The sequence below is a fragment of the Apteryx rowi genome, unplaced genomic scaffold, assembly GCF_003343035.1.
Source record: "Apteryx rowi isolate R43461 unplaced genomic scaffold, aptRow1 scaffold_2, whole genome shotgun sequence".
Classification (NCBI taxonomy): domain Eukaryota; kingdom Metazoa; phylum Chordata; class Aves; order Apterygiformes; family Apterygidae; genus Apteryx; species Apteryx rowi.
This window is the reverse complement of record NW_020448307.1, coordinates 2,368-8,886: the sequence shown is the minus strand read 5'-3', so window position 1 is coordinate 8,886 and position 6,519 is coordinate 2,368. Positions and strand designations below refer to the sequence as shown.

The 6,519-nt window shown below is 54.2% G+C and overlaps 1 long non-coding RNA gene across 12 annotated transcripts; it reads left to right on the top strand.

Moving 5' to 3' along the window:
* The first annotated feature begins 1,073 nt into the window (after nucleotides 1–1,073).
* Nucleotides 1,074–6,513, top strand: LOC112964867. 12 transcript variants are annotated; one of them, XR_003253103.1, is made up of 5 exons: nucleotides 1,602–1,750; nucleotides 3,232–3,359; nucleotides 3,767–3,938; nucleotides 4,127–4,312; nucleotides 5,144–6,513. It is a non-coding gene; the product is annotated as an uncharacterized LOC112964867 (long non-coding RNA). The 12 variants fall into 12 exon arrangements; XR_003253107.1 differs by lacking the exon at nucleotides 3,767–3,938 and having other exon boundaries at nucleotides 1,609–1,750; nucleotides 5,144–5,809; nucleotides 6,026–6,513; XR_003253108.1 differs by lacking the exon at nucleotides 3,767–3,938 and having other exon boundaries at nucleotides 1,610–1,750; nucleotides 5,144–5,335; nucleotides 5,421–6,513.
* The last annotated feature ends 6 nt before the right edge of the window (nucleotides 6,514–6,519 follow it).

Sequence of the window (6,519 nt, the reverse complement as noted above, 5' to 3'; positions counted from 1 at the left end):
AAGAGCATGGTGGATGTGCTTCTAACGCTAATGTATTGTTGCAGGAAGCAGCTGATAGCCCAATGTTCCAGTCATGCCAAAACAGGAAGAGGAGGACTAGCTACTGAGATTCCYTAGAGAGTGGAGAAAGAGGAAGAGAATCCTGATGGGAGGAGTAGTGCAACCCCAAGATGATTATATGGGTACTGTATCTGGGGAAACAGAAAGCTGGCAGAGGAAAGGTTAAAGCTTTGTGTGAAATAAAGGTCCTTCCCATCAGTCCTGAGTAAGAGGGTTGTATTTCTTATAGCAGCCTATCCATGACTTTTCTGGTAGCAGCAGACTGCAATGGGAGTTACTGGAAAGGAGTCAGGAGCAGAGCTGGAACAAGGGACATGATGATGCTCTTTTTCTCTAACCAGATGGAAGCAGCTGCAAGCATGCTTGCCATAAAACAATGAGGACCAGGCAAGCCCTGGCTGGGGATCTTCCCCTGGGCACTGACTGCAGGCAATGGTCAGCTGCGCCATCCCTGCGACCTGCTCACCCAGAGCACTGGGTCTGGGCACTGCCAGCACCCCRCCAGCACCCCTCGATGTGGCTGTGCCTGGTGCTGCCACCACCTCTGGGACACGGGGTGTGTGTAAAGTCCCCACCATCGTCTCCTTCTGCAGGACAGAAGAGCCCAGCGGGGAGGTACCAAAGGGCCGGGGAGGCACAAATGGAAGGGTCGGGCAGACAGGGAGGCACACGAGGCCCCGCCACCACCGCTAGCGGGCTCGCGCATGCGCACAAAGAGCGCTGTCCTCGCTGCGGCCCTCGGGAGGTGACGGGCCAGTACTGCGCCTAGCGGGATTGCGCATGCGCATTGACGCCGAGCTGCTCACTGCTGCCCTCGAGTCATGACAATCCATTACAATACTGCACCCGAAACGCGCGCGCATGCGCACTGCTTCCGCCGCGCTCACTGCTGCCCTCGAGTGTCGAATACGCAGCTCTGCACCCGTAAGGCGAGCGCATGCGCACTGGTTTTTCCCGGCTCACTGCTGCCCTCGTGTGTCGACGCGCCAGTACTGCAGCCACCACTGCCCTCCCCCGCGTACAAAGAATACCGCAGCCAGCCGGCGCACGCACGCGCGCTGCCGGTCGCCGTGTTCGCCGCTACTCTCCGGTGCTCCGGCAACGGGTACGCGAATGGGCCGTGCTCGTCGCCCCTCCCCGGTGCTCGTAGCCCGGTAGCGCAGAACGCTGTTCCTTATCGGTGCTTCCTGGTGTCGCGGGGACGGGCAGTGCCATCTCGGAGCCGCTCCACGGTGCCCTCTCACCGGGGCAGCACCAGAGCCTGCTCGCTGATCCCCGCCGCTCTCTCGGGCACGGGCACGGGCACGGGCACGGGCACGGGCACGGGCACGGGCACGGGCACGGGCAGCCTCGGGGCGCTCGCTGCTCGGTGGGAGCCCCGCGGGGCCGCGGCGGGCTGCGGTTCGCACGCGTGAGCCGGCCGGCTGCAGCGCCGCGCCGCGAGCACGCGAGGGCGCCATTGCGGGTCTCGCCTCCCTACCGCTCCCCCCGCCCCTCCCGCTCGAGCCGGTCCGTAGTCGGCGCATGCGCGGTGTTTGAGCGCCGGGCGGCCGCTGCGGCGGCGGTCCGTTGGCGGCCGGCACATGCGCGGCAGCGGGGAGCAGCATGGCGGCGAGCAGGGTGGGCGTTTTCGCTCGGCGGCGGCGGGTGAGGGCCGAGGCCGCCCGGAGTCGAGGATCTGGGGGCCCCGGTGAGGCGAGCGGGTGGCGGCGGGCTGTGTCCTGCCCGCTGCGGCCGTCGGTACGGGGCGGCGGCGGTGCGGGGCGAGGGGGGGGCTGGGGCCCGGCGCCGCGCCGCGAGCGCGGGGCAGGGTGTGCTGGAGCGCGGGTCGGACTTTCCCTGTTCCGTGTGTCGCCTTTAGGGCGCCGGCTCTTCCCCATCGCGGGCCGGGGCGTGCGCTCGCCCCTGCGGACGCGGCCCGGAGGAGTGGAGGGGGAGGGGGGCAGGCGGGCCCTGGAGCGGGATTGTGGCGCGGCGTCCGCGGGAGGACGGCTCCTATTGCGGCAGGCACTCCCGAGAGTGCTGGTGAGTCCCGAGGAGGTTTAAAACCTCTGGATCCAGCAGGTTGAAGGCCACTTTGAGTCAGGTACAATTAGTGCAGCCCCAGGTTATTTCCTTGAGACTTGTGGCTAGGCAAGCAAGAAGATGGATAGGAGAACGACACTCCCAGGCACCCGGAGGCCTCCCCCACCCCCAGGCACAGACTGTGGGTGCCAGACAACACGGGCACCGACTGACTGAAAGCCCCGCTGAGCCCTGCTCCCTCCTGTACAGCTGCCCTAAAGCCACGGGCTTCCCCAGTGTGGTACGTGGTGATGGGACCTCCGTTGCCTCTGACGGCTCCCCAGGCACAGGGGAGCTGCACGTATGCTGCACAGGGGTCTGGATGTCTCCAGCAGTGGCACAGCAGCCTGATGTTCCCTAGCCCCAAACAATCCTAAAACCACTCCCAGACCCAGTGCCCACAGCAGTGAGGTGTTCTAATAAACATGGGGGGGAGGGAAATCTGTGTCTCCCCTTTGACTCGGTCCTGCTTTAGAGAAAAGGGAATTTACAGCACTTCTCGGTGAAGAACGTTGACGGGTGGGTGCACAGATGACAAACGGACTTCTCTCTCTTTTTTTTCTGAGACACCTCTTAGAAGTCTCTGTGCGTGCAAGAGGACTCTGTAAAGGTGGCTGACCTGGGATAATCATGCTGTGCACAATGCTTAAGGAGAACGTTAACATAAAATTGCAGGCTAAGGAGTAACCTTAAAAAAATACAAGGCTCGGGAAGAGCCTAAGAGAACGCTGGTGGGCTATGGGAAGCCCCAGGGATGCTACAGAAAACAGCATGGCTTTTAGGCACCTCCTCAGAGCAGGAGAAATGACTTACTCCAGCCCATAGGACAATGGGTGCTCTTAATTMCCACCTTTAATTACCGAAAGTGTTGYRAAAGCCTAAGGGGYGAGAGATGATGCRTAGYGGGTTATGGACTGTGTRTAAAGTTTCAACAAACAGCARTCCCCTCTTAAAATAGAAACAGTTTAGTCTTAGGTAATAGATGAACGTGGCTTTGAGTAACGTGAAGAGAAGYGGGTTATGTCAATCRCCTGGAAAGCCTTGGAGAAGCGGTCCAAAGATCTGATACCCTCACGGCCTCRTCAGTYGTCTTGKTTTKTTTGGCAGGGTAGTCCACCAAAGGGGGACATCTTGAAGAGAAGCAGCTAGACCTAGTGATCCAGTTGTTGATTTTGGTCATCACCTGTGAGGCCAGCATCCAAGCGGAAGAGGAATTTAGGAGCTATATCAAAAAGGTAATAGGTTTGAAGCAGCGACAATCAAATCAAGTGCTATCGTTCTTCTGCATAGCTGAGGACCGAGAGGCTTGTCGGTTAAGCGTGTGTATACGAGGGCTTGAGAAAGGATACTGAACAGKAACAATAATACTGAAGCAGAATAAAAATCAGGTTTCATGGAAGATGGCGTAGGTAAGTATTAGGTGATGTGCCTGCCTGTCTAATAACCTAGCCCGAATTGCTGTACGTCATGTTTCCAAACTGTTTACCCTGTAAAGTATGACGCAAGGTGCTGTATTAAGACCTTTCCTTTAAGGAAAAAGAAAGAGAAAAGAAAAGAAAAGAACACAGTGAAGAGAAAAAGAACATGTATAAATCTAAGTGTTTCACGGCACATAAAATGCAAGGTTCTCTCTTTGTTACAGAGATGGAACCAATAGTAGCAAATGCTGACAAAGAGAAAAGCTGGACAAGCAGTTTTTTGGTGATTAATACCGAAGGGATGGGATGAAACAAGAAGCAGAAATGCAGTTTAGCAGCCCCTTGATATCACCAGAACCTGCTGCAGTAGGAGGTGTTCTGGCATGGGTAACTAGGGTAACTCTTGATAATGACTGCTAGTTATTTCGGCCTCCCGAAGGCAGCACTGAGGACTAAGTAACCCGTTCCCACCCCRTGGATGTTGTTTGCTGTATCTRCCTTAGTTTTGCTTTGGTTGTTTCTGTTTTGTTTTGTTATTGTACGTGCATATGTAGAAAGGGAAAGATGTCATATTTAATTTTTAGRTTGATTGCCATGGCTGAAGTTGAAGAGACCAGAAAAACGTAAGCAAGCTGAAGTAATGAAATCAAACGGAACCAACTGAGAGCTGTCTCCATCGCCCAAAAAGGGAAAGCCCGTTCCTCCTGGTGAGGAAAGATCACCATTAATAGTGATTGGAATAATAGATCACCAACATATAAGGTCTGAAGGTCTGTACGCGTTATGAAAAGTATGCTACGTACGTATATTTCTGCGCGTGTGACTTTATGTGTATATGAGGCATCATGCTTTAAGAGCTACAAGACAGCAAACTATTATCTTGGGGGAATGGTGGTCAAGCGGCCAGAGTCTCTGAAGAGACAGAGAGACAGAAGTGTCCGAACTGTAAAATTAAGAGATCGCTTTCAGGAAGGCTTGGTTAGCGTGCCCCCAGGTTAATTAATCCTCACATCCCCTTTGGGGCCACAACCGAAATTCTCCGGCTGCGAGAAAGACTGTTTAGCAGCAGTCTGGKCTGTAACTGTCTTTGAGACTTTTCCCTTTGAGAGCACYGAGGCAATCCCATCTGCTCARTTCCCTCTGTAGTAGCTAATGTCAGGGAAGCAAATAGACAGCGGAGTATCATCTATCCAAGTGGCACAGGGGGCACTAATCCTAACGCGCAGGGTGGGGGGGTTACTGTGCAAATGTTACAAGAAGTGGATCTTCTTGTGTGTGTCTGAATTGACAGAGCACGGTTGTGCCAAAAATGTGGACGTGGAAGGTTTCTGAAAGATTAATCTCTAGCGGCCACTTAGTCTAACTTCCCCTTCACAGCAAGCCCGACTGTCGTCATAGCTTCCAGAAGAGGGATTGGGGGAAGCGATATTTGTGGCTTGCGTATTCTCGTTTACCTTGCTTGTGTGTGTGTGTATTAGATCCACTTTTGTGCTTAGAAACAACTTTGGGTTCCTATGATTTTCTGCAGAGCTTTGAATTTTTCTTTTTTTTCTTTTCTTTTTTTTTTTTGCTTTGCTTTGCTTTGCTCTATGCTTTTGTAGGGCGATGGATTTTACTATGCCTCCATCGAGAAGCGCTGGCTGGCAAAGTTGCATCATGTCGCAGCAGAGACTCTTAGGCAAGACGGAGGAGTTCAGCTACGCAGCCTGCCAGAAGAACGTCGCCCGGGAGGGGTTGCTAGCCTTGAGCTGTAGGCGCCGATGCACATGGCTCATTCTGTCAGACATGAAGAGGTTTTCTTTGCCTGCGGAAATTTTAGCTTGGCTTTATGCCCTATAGCTGTAGTATTTTTGTATTTATAAATGGTGTTAATGCTAGGTGTTCAGAACATCGGGGAACGACTGTATGCTGCCATGAAGAACTACAGGCTCCCGCCCTCAGCCCTTTGCAAGTTATCAGGTATCAAGAGCGGCCAGGAGACTCCAAATGCCGGTGGAAAGGTTCTCTGCCCGGTCCTGACGAGGAGCCCTCAGCCGTAGGAGGGTCGGCCGCGTCCTTACCGAACTTGCGAGTAATAAGCCGCAATTCACGGACCGGCAAAGGAGGGGGGGAACAGCGACCGGTAGCCCGGTTGCTACGGCATTGCTGTTGCTAGCAGGGCCACAAGGCCCGTGTGAAGCCTCGCCTGCCTCTTTGGAGCTTTGTTTTGGTCTGTTTACCTGGAAAAAGCAGTGAGGCCTCAAATAAGAATTTTTGTGGCTAGATGGGTAAGCTGTGACCCCAGCTGTCTTTGCCTTGCTTTGCTGCTTAATGCTGTAACAGCAACTCAGGACCCCAGAATAAAAACTGTTACAGTGCTTAAGGGAGGATCTGCGTTTGCCCTGGTTAGGGGACCATCGTTAAAGCTTTGGGGGGGGGGRGAAGGGGGGGAAGCTACAAAACGAGACTCTCCCAGTGACCTTGGTGGTTTGATTCATTTGCAGTCTAATGTTCTGAGGGCCAGCAACTTGAAGATGAGCAGCTCAGCCCGTTTTGTTGATTTCGGTGATACTGTTTTAAGAAAGCATGTAAGTACAGATGGGGTTTGGGAGGGTTTTCGAGCAAGACAGGAAAGAGCAAGGAAGATTGGAGCATGTGGAAAAACTAGGTGCCGTGAGCGTACTGAAGTCGTTAAGGGCTGAGAGAATTTGGGGTTAAGCATCTGAAAGGGGCTAAGGCACAAGGAGTAGTAAAATACCGTGACTGAACACAAAGTTCCTCCCCAGTCTGTGCCTGTGCGTGCATCCTCGCTCTTGCAGACGCAGACACCCTGGAGCTGTAGGGAAACAGGCCAGCAGACCCACAAGTGGGCTTTGGGCACRGYGGTRTGCAGAGAGCTCTGYGTGTTTGGCAGGTGAACGGGGATGGAGAGTGGCAAGGGCTGTTCCAGGCTGTCTGGATCCATCCAGTTCTGCTCCCTGTCCCTCTGTCCAGCTCT